Source organism: Schistocerca cancellata, chromosome 3 (assembly GCF_023864275.1).
Source record: "Schistocerca cancellata isolate TAMUIC-IGC-003103 chromosome 3, iqSchCanc2.1, whole genome shotgun sequence".
Classification (NCBI taxonomy): domain Eukaryota; kingdom Metazoa; phylum Arthropoda; class Insecta; order Orthoptera; family Acrididae; genus Schistocerca; species Schistocerca cancellata.
Window position 1 is genome coordinate 62,772,145 of NC_064628.1, and position 13,665 is coordinate 62,785,809.

Consider the following 13,665-nt stretch of genomic DNA (forward strand, 5'->3'; position numbering starts at 1 on the left):
CTGACTGATGTGAGTGCATTTCAAGCACGACATACGCTTTCTCGGCTCCTGTCGCCATTTTGTCTCACTATGCTCTCGAGCGCTCTGGCGGCAGAAACCTGAAGTGCGGCTTCAGCCGAACAAAACTTTATGAGTTTTTCTACGTATCTGTAGTGTGTCGTGACCATATGTCAATGAATGGAGCTACAGTGAATTTATGAAATCGCTTCAATCATTTGTAATAGCCCTGTACAATCCACAAGCTTAGTTTTTACAACCCCATCGTTTCTTCTCTACTTTCCTGGTTGCTGACGCGCCTACAGCGACACATCCCATCAACTCCTCATCTGAAATTCACCTTATTCACTCGCACCCACACTCCAGTTCACTGTCTCTCCCAGAAATATGAACTCCTCCCCGACAGACTATTTATCCTTACTATCAGAACTCTTCCCACCCCATTTTGTCCCACCTTCTGGCTCTTCCCGTTCTTCTCCATCTTTCTGTCCTTTCATATTCATACGGTTGCAAACTCAAGCACCCAGTCCCCTATTCCATTTCTATTTCCTTCCATCCATCATCTCACCTACCTTAATTTCCGCCCCCGGTAGCTGAGTGGTCAGCCCCACAGAATGTCGATCCTAAGGACCCGGGTTGGATTCCTGGCTGGGTCGGAGATTATCTCCGCTCAGGGACTGGGTGTTGTGTTGACCTCACCATCATCATCATTTCATCCCCATCGACGCGCAAGTCGCGAAAGCGGCGTCAAATCGAAAGACTTGCACCAGGCGAACGGTCTACCCGACGGGAGGCCCTAGTCACACGACATTTATTTACCTACCTTAATCCCCATATTACAAGCCACCTGGTCCCTTTGTTTGTACCAACACCCTACGACTCTACAGATTCTCTCATTTTCTGTTCCCTAACTCTATCCTTCCTTCTTCACACCCTTTCATATTTAAAAAAAAATGTGTAGCGCTTCATTTCAAGATATTTTTATTTCGAAACAAGAAAAATGTCAATAGTTGAAACTGTAACACCATAAATGAAAACCACCATTTTAATAACTCTCCAACCTCATGTAAATGATTCTCATTTTTATGTAAACTGTATTTTAAAAACATTCGACTGAACAGCGGAACATTTGTAACCGCCGATAGCTCGTCCACCCGTCCTTTTATCTGCAATATGCGACGGTGTTGATACGACACTAAAGGAGAAACTCAGTTCGTCTTAGTTATCTCATTTCTGTCGCGAGAAAAAGAAGCGAGGGAAGCATTAGACGTCCCTTGAAATGTAGTAGGCCTTGTTGCATTTCGCACCTTCCAGCTGTCTGGTGCACAATATGCTTGTTTTTTTTTTTTTTCTCTTGAGAAGAGGAAAACTATTTCAACTGTTAAATTTTTGTGAACATTAATTATCTATACTCAGTTTTGTATTCTTTCCAAAGACGTATTGGTTTATTCTCTATTGTTATGATCTGTGGCTTTCGTAATTCTGTCACCTCTGTTTATAAATACTTACAATGAGTTTTAGTCTTTATCTTGATCTCGCCAGCAGCGGATGACGTAAAACAGTCTACATTTTACGAAATTCGCTGGACGTGAAAAATTTTGTCTTACAAAGTAAGATAATATAAGTTATTTTCCTTGAATAGCTTTTTTTCTGATACAAATTTTCTCAACAGGAAAATAATATCACAATACTCTAGAGATTTGCCTGTGTTTTACCTTTGAAAAGAAACAAAAACAGCCACTGGGAGGTTGTTAATATCGATATCGTACTTGATTATGCTTGTTGGAAATTATTTCGTTAATTTACGTGCTCTCGTGGAGCGCCAGCCGTAGTGGGCGAGCGTTTCTAGGCGCTACAGTCTGGAACCGCGAAACCGCTTCGGTCGCAGGTTCGAATCCTGCCTCGGGCATGTATGTGTGTGATGTCCTTAGGTTAGTTAGGTTTAATTAGTTCTAAGTTCTAGGGGACTGATGACCTCAGCAATTAAGTGCCATAGTGCTCAGAGCCATTTGATTTCTCGTGGCGCAATTCCATGTGTTCAGTAGTGTTTTTCAATTCATATCTTTTAGTATTTCTCTCGTCAGACAGACTATTCACAACATGAGAGAATGCGTAACTGCAGAGGAAGAGCCATACCAATCTGAGGTGAGAAACCACTGATTCATATATACAAACAGTAAATGAGTAAGTCTTTCATGTTCCGCACAAAAACAGCTTGTAAGCGCTTTTCCCTTGCATTCATGCACAGATATGAAACACCCTAAGAAACTAATAAAGAAAAAGTAGGAAATTACGATACAAACAAATATTATACGTTAACGCTAGGATTTCGAACTTGTTTCAGTTTCATAATACTCTGCATGAGGAGAAAACACTTTTTTATCTCTGCGGAATATACAGAAATATTTTGGAAGTACTCGGGGGAATCTACTAAACGCACACTTTAAGGTGGCCCTTTAGCGATCAATGAAATTCCGCGACCGCTACGGATCGTTTACGCTCGTTTACAATCTTACTCACGTAACAATATTGTGCACCGTAGCCATTGTGAAAATAATATTGATTCATGAGCAGTGCCCGTAACAATATTGTGCACCGTAGCCACTGTGAAAGTTGATGAGGAGTGTTACGCATAGTGTTTGTTATTATTATTATTATTGAGAAAAATGAGGGAAGAGACTGTACCTGGTCCTTCTAGCGGCTCACATCGACTCTGTCAATTATTCGACGCATTAACCCGTGACATGTTCGTTTCTTTTATAAGGTATACTCTAGTTTCCATTAGAGAAGAAGGCGAGGTTTGTCCCAGCGCCCAATGTGCTACGAGCTGATAGTAAGCTTTTGCTCCCAACATTTACCGCAAATGGCAAAACTGAGGTGTGCGATTAATATATGTCCGCACCAAAAGGAGAGGACTGGAAAAGAATGGTGAACGGTTTGATCAGTTATGGAATCTTGAGAACTGTACTGATTCACTACAGCAATGTATTCGCAATTGCAAATGTGGACAACCATCAGCTGTAAAACGGAATGACGAAAATGAACGTGTTTGCCCGACCGGGACCCGAACACGGCTTTCCTGCTTATACCGAGCGGTCGCCTCACAAATTTGGCATCCGTGCACGACTCAAGACAAAATCCAAACCTCCGTGTGTCGTGAATCATGTGTCTACAACCTGCACTTGTACATTCATTGTCTATATTCCTGTACAGGAGAGATATTTTATTTTAAAGCCGCTTGTCCAATGTCAGTGGATAATCACGGTGTTGTAGTGCCTCTGTCGTTCAGAGATATGAGATGTTCCTTATGAACTGCAATATCATATTTCCAGAATGAGATTTTCACTCTGCAGCGGAGTGTGCGCTGAAATGAAACTCCCTGGCAGATTAAAACTGTTTGTAACAGGTAGGAGACGAGGTACTGGCAGAAGTAAAGCTGTGAGGACGGGGCGTGAATCGTACTTGGGTAGCTCAGATGGTAGAGCACTTGCCCGCGAAAGGCAAAGGTCCCGAGTTCGAGTCTCGGTCCGGCATACAGTTTTAATCTGCCAGGAAATTTAATATCATATTTACCCGCCGACATCGGGCAAGGGACTTCTCAGTAAGGTGGCTCACCTGTACGTGAATATACGTAATGGAAGTACGAGTACAGGTTGTAGGTGTGTGGTTGACGACGTATGGAGGTTGTGGTCTCGCAGCGACAGCCAAATCATAAGTCGACCGCTCGCGATAAAGTAGGAAATCCGGATTCGAGACCCGGTCCAGCACAAACTTTCACTGTCATCATTCCATTCTACAGGTGATGGTTGTCCATCTTCGCAACTGCGAATAAATTTAAAGTATTTCAAACTGGCTGTAGACGCCGCAGTGCCTGTTTCTTTGTACAAGCATGCCTATCCAAAGGAATTTGGCATCATAAATCGTAATAACACTGGCACTGCTATTCGTAGATAGCAAGCTTGTCGCAACTGAAAAGCTGGTGGACAGTAGACCAGTATACTTCAGTCACAAATCATACTACTATATTGTGGAAGTGGCATGTGCCGATGTTGACGGATTATTTACTATTACCGAGGGCGATTATTTTGAGAGAAATAGTGACCAAGGAATTTTTCGGATTTTAGCAGTCAAACATCGAATAACACATACAGGTGTCAATTTTCAATTTTCGTCGATATTCTTGTAGGCCTACGACAAGAATGATATTAATTTTCCGTTATTATTTTGTAGCATATCAGACTGGTTGATGAGAGCTTTTTTAAAACAGGATTCTGGACGATGTGGAAAGAATTTGTAATACTTGTTACGCAGATGAACAACAATTGAAAGTGCCGGCCGAGATGGCCGAGCGGTTCTAGGCGCTACAGTCTGGAACCGCGCGACCGCTACGGTCGCAGGTTCGAATCCTGCCTCGCGCATGGCTGTCTGTGATGTCCTTAGGTAGTTAGGTTTAAGTAGTTCTAACAAGGGAACCTCCCCATCGCACCCTCCTCAGATTTAGTTATAAGCTGGCACAGTGGATAGGCCTTGAAAAACTGAACACAGATCAATCGAAAAAACAGGAAGAAGTTGTGTGGAACTATGAAAAAAATAAGCAAAATATACAAACTGAGTAGTCCATGCGCAAGATAGGCAACATCAAGGACAGTGTGAGCTGAGGAGCGCCGTGGTCCCGTGGTTAGCGTGAGCAGCTGCGCAATGAGAGGTTCTTGGTTCAAGTCTTCCCTAGAGTAAAAAGTTTACCTTCTTTATTTTCGCAAAGTTATGATCTGTCCGTTCGTTCATTGACGTCTCTGTTCACTGTAATACGTTTAGCGTCTGTGTTTTGCGACCGCACCGCAAAATCGTGCGATTAGTAGACGAAAGGACGTGCCTCTCCAATGGGAACCGAAAACATTTGATCGTAAGGTCATAGGTCAACCGATTCCTCCACAGGAAAACACGTCTGATATTTTCTATACGACACTGGTGACGGCATGTGCGTCACATGACAGGAATATGTTGTCGACCCACCTAACTTGTATACTTGGCGAATGGGTAAAAAGATTCTTCTACCTTGCCTGATTTAGGTTTTCATGTGGATGTGGTAATCACTCCCAAAAAAGTGATGAAAACAGGGTTTGTCACATAAACTGAAAATAAAAAATTAAAGTTTTCACTCAAGGGAAGACTTGAACCAAGGACCTCTCGTTCCGCAGCTGCGCACACTAACCACGGGACCACGGCGCTCCTGAGCTTACACTATCCTTGATGTGGCCTGTCTTACGCATGGACTACTGAGTTTGTATATGTTGGTTATTTTTTTCATAGTTCCACACAACTTCTTCCTGTTTTCTCGATTGATCTGTGTTCAGTTTCTCAAGGCCTATCCACTGTGCCAACTTGTAACTAAATCTGAGGGGGGTGCGATGGGGAGGTTCCCTTGTAAGTTCTAGGGGACTGATGACCTCAGATGTTAAGTCCCATAGGGCTCAGAGCCATTTGAACCATTTTTTGAACAATTGAAAGTGCTTTCTGCGCCAGAGAAATTTATTATTAACAACTTCTTTACTTGTCTTCACAGAAACGCACCTGAACTCTCAGCACGAAACAACCACAGTCACTGGCGAACGGCCAGGCAAGTCACCTGGAACTGGTTGCAGACTGCGTACTTACGGGTGTTTCAACTGGTAGCGCCATGGGCGGCGTTGTTTTGAATCACACAGGGAGTGACCCCCAAGCACTACAAGCACTTCCGGAAAGCGTTTGACTCGGTGCCCCACTGCAGAGTCCTAAGGTACGAGCATATGGGATTGGTTCCCAAGTATGTGAGTGGCTCGAAGACTTCTTAAGTAATAGAACCCAGTACGTTGTCCTCGATGGTGAGTGTTCATCGCAGGTGAGGGTATCATCTGGAGTCCCCTAGGGAAGTGTGGTGGGTCCGCTGTTGTCTTCTGTCTACATAAATGATCTTTTAGGTAGGGTGCATAGCAATGTGCGGCTGTTTGCTGATGATGCTGTGGTGTACGGGATGGTGTCGTTGAGTGACTGTAGGAGGATACAAGATGTCTTGGACAGGATTTGTGATTGGTTTAAAGAATGGCAGCTAACTCTAAATATAAATAAATGTAAATTAATGCAGATGAAGAGGAAAAAGAGTCCTGTAATGTTTAAGTACTCCATTAGTAGTGTAGCGCTTGACACAGTCACGTCGATTAAATATTTGGGAGTAACATTGCAGAGCGATATGAAGTGGGTCAAGCATGTAGTGGCAATTGTGAGGAAGGCGGGTAGTCGTCTTCGGTTCATTGGTAAAATTTTGGGAAGATTTGGTTCACCTGTAAAGGAGACCGCTTATAAAACACCAATACGACCTATTCTTGAATACTGCTCGAGCGTCTGGGATCCCTATCAGGTCGGATTGAGGGAGGACACAGAATCAATTCAGAGGCGGGCTGCTAGATTTGTTACTGGTAGGTTTGATCATCACGCGAGTGTTACGGAAATGCTTCAGGAACTCGAGTGGGAGTCTCTAGAGGAAAGGAGGCGTTCTTTTCGTGAATCGCTACTGAGGAAATTTAGAGAACCAGCATTTGAGGCTGACTGCCGTACAGTTTTACTGCCGCCAACTTATATTTCGCGGGAAGACCACAAAGATAAGGTAAGAGAGATTATGGCTTGTACAGAGGCATATAGGCAGTCATTTTTCCCTCGTTCTGTTTGGGAGTGGAACAGGGAGAGAACATGCTAGTTGTGGTACGAGGTACCCTCCGCCACGCACCGTATGGTGCATTGCGGAGTATGTATTTAGATGTAGATGTAGATGTAGAAGCTGTCACCGAGTTCAATCAGAGCAGATCCTTAAGGGGACAACATTACGGTTATATTTGGAACCACTTGTTCCCCACTGCAACCGAGGGATAACCCGTTAAAATATTCTGGAGCGTTGGTGTCACAAACGTGGAGAGAATAACGCGGCGCGGAATATTTGTGACAGCCATTCACATACGCTGACACGCGTTTTTTTCCGCATTTTGCGTTATGTCGACAGCACAGAGGCCGGGTAAATTGTATCGTACGGGAAAAGTATATATGGGCAGCATGCAAATGTTTGCGCAGGCGAGAGCGTTCTCACGTAAAACTGCAGTGAATAATTTTTCCGAACGCAAATTCGGTAATCGGATGAATCGTGCGACAAATAATAAAAAAGGTAGGAAAAAGCTCCACGCAGCGTCGAACGGGAGCAACTCTGAAACGCGTTCGCGAGCTGTTCCGAAAATATATTGTGAGATAATGAAGTGCAGGCGGTGCTATAGATCAGCATAATGGGATTAGGGCGTCATTTGCATATTAACGGCGGGTGCAAAGCCGGTAGCAGCGCGACAAGGCGACACAGCACGCGCACGCCTGCTCAATTTACTGCTGCCGGCCCGCAGCGGCAAAGCCGCTTGTGAGCATATTTTATACCCCATTTGTTGTTAAATTAAATCCCGTTGATTGAGACTCGTCAATAGCGGCGTTTTAAATCACACATTGTGTGGTCAGAAGTATGGGGACATCCCACTCAGCGCCCTTTGTACGATGTTTGTATAACAGAATATATTACAAGAGCAGGCACAGTGCACGAACAATCTACACTTGTTTATTGTCAGGGTAAATATAAAATGGAAACCGAGCGAGTTCAGTGAGTGAGTGTGACCACAGTGGCCCACCGGTTTGGCCGTTTCGTAACAACGTCCTGGCGAGGTTAACATACACTCCATGACTCACCAATTTTGCTTATCTTTCACACAATGTCAGTAGATACTTAGAGGTGAAAAATGCTGCTCTAGTAGGATGCACTTCTGAAGCATTTTGGAGAAATCGTGGAGCCTAATTTTATCGGCCTGTTGAATACAGGGTGTGCTGGTGTAATCTGTCGCCGTCACACCAGTCGGCAAAGATATTGCAAGAAGATCGATAATAGGCGCCGAATCAAGCACGCCTATCAGGAGAGAGGCCGAAGACAGACTCGCAGGCAACGCACCGCCACCGCCCTCTCGACCGCCAGTATCTAGATCGACGACGTGGACTGGGGGACCCAGTCAGTCTCTAGGCCAGTCAGTCGCAGACAGTCAGCCCACTTGCAGACAGAGTCAGTCACAGTCGCAGTCAGCTTAGTTACTAGCTCAGCCACTATTCTAATTGGTGTTTGTCAGTTCATGTCACTGGCGTCGAGAGTGTGGCGTTTATAGTGGGACTTCACTAGCAGTGAAGTTAATGAGGACTGATTCGGAAGAGCTTGTGCCACAAGACATGGACTAGCTTAAAGTAGCTTCTTGTTCTTATTAATAAAGAACCCTACGAAACTTCCTGGCAGATTAAAACTGTGTGTCGGACGGAGACTCGAACTCGGGACCTTTGCCTTTCCCGGGCAAGTGCTCTACCACGGGGCCACGGGCTGTGAGTCGTGCTTGGGTAGCTCAGATGGTAGAGCACTTGCCCGCGAAAGGCAAAGGCCCCGAGTTCGAGTCTCCGTCCGGCACACAGTTTTAATCTACCAGGAAGTTTCATATCAGCGCACACTCCGCTGCAGAGTGAAAATCTCATTCTGAATAAAGAACCCTGTTAATACACGTGTGCAGCTGTGTTGTTGAAAGAGGATACAGGCCACCAAACAACGCCCTCTCCTTTGCTTCCCCTGGTACAAGACACTACAGTGGCAACGACGGCACAAAACAGGGAGTGGACAAAAATATGGAAAGCCCAAAAGACAAGCTCATTCCCATGCCTGGTACAGTGTAGGAAACCCGTTTACATCCAAAACTGCTTATGAATAAACACAGGTCGTGTATCGTTTTCAAAGGCACCTTACACCATAATGGTAAATTCAGATAACCATGATGGAGGTGAATAGCGATCTCGCACCCTTCTCTCCAAAGTAAAACACTAAGACTCAATAACACTGAGATATGCTGTCTCTGGTGGTCAGGGCAATTGTGGCAATTCATCCTTTTGCCCACAAAACCAGTTCTGCACGATGCAAGCTGTGTGAACAGGAGACATAGTGTCTTGGAATACAGCTTCACTACTGGGGACTAAATGTCGTACCGCGGGACGGAACTGATTAGCCAAAATGGTGACATACTACTTGATAGTAATGCGGTCTTGGAGAGTAACCATAGGGCCCAAAGAATAGCAAGATATGGCTGCCCAAATGATCACCGAAGTCTCGCCATGTTTCACTCTGAGGACGTAAAGAGTGTGCAGCAGGACTCGTGTGACCAAATGACTTTGTTCCATCACTCCGTAATGCAGGTTTTATAGCTTCGGCACCACGTTTTCCTATTACGCGCATTTGCACCACTGATGAGTGGTTTTGCAATTTCAGCTCGCACTGCAATTCCCTGCGTATAGATTTCCATTCGTGTTGTTTTGGTGTTGATAGGATTCACAACGGTGACATGCAGTTCTGCAGTGACTTTTGCAGCCGTCGTCCTTTTATTTCTCGTCACAGTCCTCTTTAATGACCGTTCGGCAGGCTCACTCAACACACTTTTTCGTCCGCGTTGTGACTTAGTGAATGTTTTTCCGCTTTCCTTGTACGCAGTATAAATCTTCTACATGGTGCCTCTTGAAACACCAAACACTTCGGTTACCTTGGTTACGGAAGCACCCACCATAAGAGAAGCAACAATTTGTGCACGTTCGAATTCACTTAACTTCGATATAAAGCAGTCACAACTACATAAAACACTATTCTGACCACGGCTAACACGTGCGACGTATTGAGCACGTTACACAGGCGCCATTCGTGGTCAAATACAGCAGCGCAACATGCAGGCTTGGCTAGCATTGGCATTTATGTTGAAGCTTGAATTACTCGCGGTGTTTTCGTGTATTTCTACAATCCGTGTATGAGTTGCGTTGTAGAAGTAACGAGTATATTTTATACCGTATGTGTTCGGCACGGCATTGTCGAGACACATAGCCGTTAAAAGCTATTCGTCGTAATCTTTACTAGTAACGTTCGTAACTGAACGTCAAGGCTGATATAGGCATTACACATAAGTACTTTTTGCTAACGTATCAAGTTGTGGGTATAACCGGGCTCGTCATTGTACTTGCCAATGCCGTATTTAATACGATCTACACAACTGGCCATTAAAATTGCTACACCAAGAAGAAATGCAGATGATAACGGGTATTCATTGGACAAATATATTATACTAGAATCACATGTGATTACATTTTCACGCAATTTGGGAGCATAGATCCTGAGAAACCAGTACCCAGAACAACCACCTCTGGCCGTATTAACAGCTGTGATACGCCTAGGCATTAAGTCAAACAGAGCGTGGATGGCGTGTACCGGTACAGCTGCCCATGCAGCTTCAACACGATACCACAGTTCATCAAGAGTAGTGACTGGCGTATTGTGACGAGCCAGTTGCTCGGCCACCATTGACCAGCCGTTTTCGGTTGGTGAGAGATCTGGAGAATGTGCTGGCCAGGGCAGCAGTCGAACATTTTCTGTATCCAGAAAGGCCCGTACAGGACCTACAACATGCGGTCGTGCATTATCCTGCTGAAAAGTAGGGTTTCGCAGGGATCGAATGAGGGGTAGAGCCACGGTCCTAACACATCTGAAATGTAACGTTCACTATTCAAAGTGCTGTCAATGCGAACAAGAGGTGACCGAGACGTGCAACCCATACCATCACGGCGGGTGACACGCCAGTATGGCGATGACGACTGCACGCTTCCAATGTGTGTTCACCGCGATGTCGCCAAACACGGATGCGATCATCATGATGCTGTATACAGAACCTGGATTCATCCGAAAAAAATGAGGTTTTGCCATTCGTGCACCCAGGTTCGTCGTTGAGTACACGATCGCAGGCGCTCCTGTCTGTGATGCAGCGTCAAGGGTAACCGCTGCCATGGTCTTCGAGCTGATAGTCCATGCTGCTGCAAACGTTGTCGAACTGTTCGTGCAGATGGTTGTTGTCTTGCAAACGCCCCCATCTGTTGACTCAGGGATCGAGACGTGGCTGCACGATCCGTTGCAGCCATGCGGATAAGATGCCTGTCATCTCGACTGCTAGTGATAGGAGGCCGTTGGGATCCAGCACGGCGTTCCGTATTACCCTCCTGAACCCACCGATTCCATATTCTGCTAACAGTTATTGGATCTCGACCAACGCGAGCAGCAATGTCGCGGTACGATAACCCGGAATCGCGATAGGCTCCAATCCGACCTTTATCAAAGTCGGAAACGTGATGGTACGTATTTCTCCTCTTTACACGAGGCATCACAACAACGTTTCACCAGGCAACGCCGGTCAACTGCTGTTTGTGTATGAGAAATCGGTTGCAAAGTTTCCTCATGTCAGCACTTTGTAGGTGTCGCCACGGGCGCCAACCTTGTATGAATGCTCTGAAAAGCTATTCATTTGCATATTATAGCATCTTCTTCCTGTCGGTTAAATTTCGCGTCTGTAGCACGTCATATTCGTGGTGCAGCAGTTTTAATGGCCAGTAGTGTATTTGCTGAACAGATTTTTCTCTTCGGTATGAACAATTAGCAGCTACACTGCAACAGCTGAAATTGTGAGACTTTAACTCGTTGTCACATCAAAGTATATCCGTACTGAATCTCGGCACCAATGCCTCACGTAGGTCGCCACAAGGAGGCACGGCGGGAAGACACGGAGACTTACTTGATAGGAGGGAGCCGGACATCAGTTACAGTTTTCCGGTGACTTGCGTAGCGTGGGATAAACCCCGTTTATTTATTGAACAGCTAAACCATACAATAAACAGTAATTGCAAAAGTGCCATATCAACATAACTGCGATGTCCGCAGTGGAACAATTAAAAAAGTTCGATGTGCGAACGTAAGTTCTTAACGTGAAATAAAAAGGTCAGACAGCCAGCAGTAATAACAACAGGGCCATGTTAACATTAGTGCAATTTGCACAGTAGATGAATGATAAGAGTGTTAAATACAAACATAAGTTCGTTATGCAAATTAAAACACATAAAATTACTATCCAGGTTTCGATCCGGGTTGGTTCCAGAGGAGAGCGACATCTGCAGCAACTTATAATTGAAAAGTGTTTAAGGGCGTCGTTTAGAAAGATAAGTTCTTAAAGCAAAGTAAAAATACAAACATATGTCCCAGTTTTCGAAGCGGGCTGGTTCGATCGTAGGACAAGATCCACACAACTCATAGGTCAAAACTGGATACCGGTGTCTCTTAAATAGTTCGCAAAGAAATAATACCTATATATATCGAAACAGTGAAGTAAAGCAGTTACACTTGTAGGAAGAGAACAGCCCCTCGCAACAAATTTTCTGTACAAGACTGCCTGTGGGGGCGAGTACTTGGTACACGCCAAATGGCGTGGTTCAGATCGGCCATCACCGTTATGACCTGATGGCAGTGTCCAGAAGCGATAACGTCTACTGAGCTTCACTGAGGAGAATCATGGCTACGAAGGTACGTTCGGTTGTGTGGTCACCAAGTGGTCGCCATTGTAGTGCTGGGATACGTGCCATTCACAAAGCTACTCCTGATAAGCAGCTTTCTTTACCATCGAGTTGAAGTCCATATAAAAGATTGGTGTTGGGCGAAATGTCCTCTTAGTGAGGCGGTCAACAGTTTTATTATGGAGAATGCCTTGCTACCCTTTTATCCAAAGTAAGCGGACGTCAATGCCCAATGTCCGCGCGCCGGTTATGGCCTGCGAGACACATCTGTTAATCTGTTTATCAAACGCCGGATGTTGTAGTTTCTGCAACACACTTTGGGAATCCGTGAGGATTAATGCGGGACGGAAAGACTGCGTGCCCTAAGAAATAGCCTGTATGATGGCCAATAATTTTGCCGTCTAGATAGACGATTCAGGTGGCAGTGTAAAGATTATTTATGTGTCGCTAGAGGGGATGAAGAAGGCATAGCCCACACCCGTCTCACTTTTATGGCCATCTGTGTAGATGCGAGCACTGTGGCGAACGTCTTGTAAGGAAGTGATCCAGGTCGTGATTAATGGTCGTCCCCGAAACAGCGAGCGACCTGGCGGACAGCGGAAACCGCAGCCTGTGTAAAGAACGAATTGGAGACTTACAAATGCTGCTGAAGACAGTAGCGAATGGCATGCAGTGAAAGAAAACATGGCAAGTGACAAAATGTATTCCGTACAGCTCGTCACTAACGACTTTATACGCTGACGGTAAGAAGCTGGAGGAATACAGAAGCCGCCGAGTGGGCTCGAACGTCCAGAAATGAAGACGGCCGAGCAACGAAACGTTCCGCTGAGGGTAACGATTTGGAGAAATACGAAAACTAGCGTCTTGGACGAACTGCACGCCCAGAAGCAAACATGAGAGAAACGAACCGTTTCAGGCAGTGACGAAACGGTACTTCGTGTCTCGGGGAACACTCGTGGCTCGCGAGTCGTGACGAATACTGTAAGTAGGCTGTTTAGATTTTTATATTGGTAATGCCACGTAGCGCTCTGTATGAAAATCACTGGCTCTGCTGTGTGCAGTCTGTGGCTAGTTTGCATTGTTGTCTGCCATTGTAGAGGGGCAGCTGGATGTTAACAGCGCGTAGCGTTGCGCAGTTGGAGGTGAGCCGCCAGCAGCAGTGTTGCCAATTTAGCGACTTTGTCGCTAGAAATGGCGACTTTTGCCTTCGTCTTA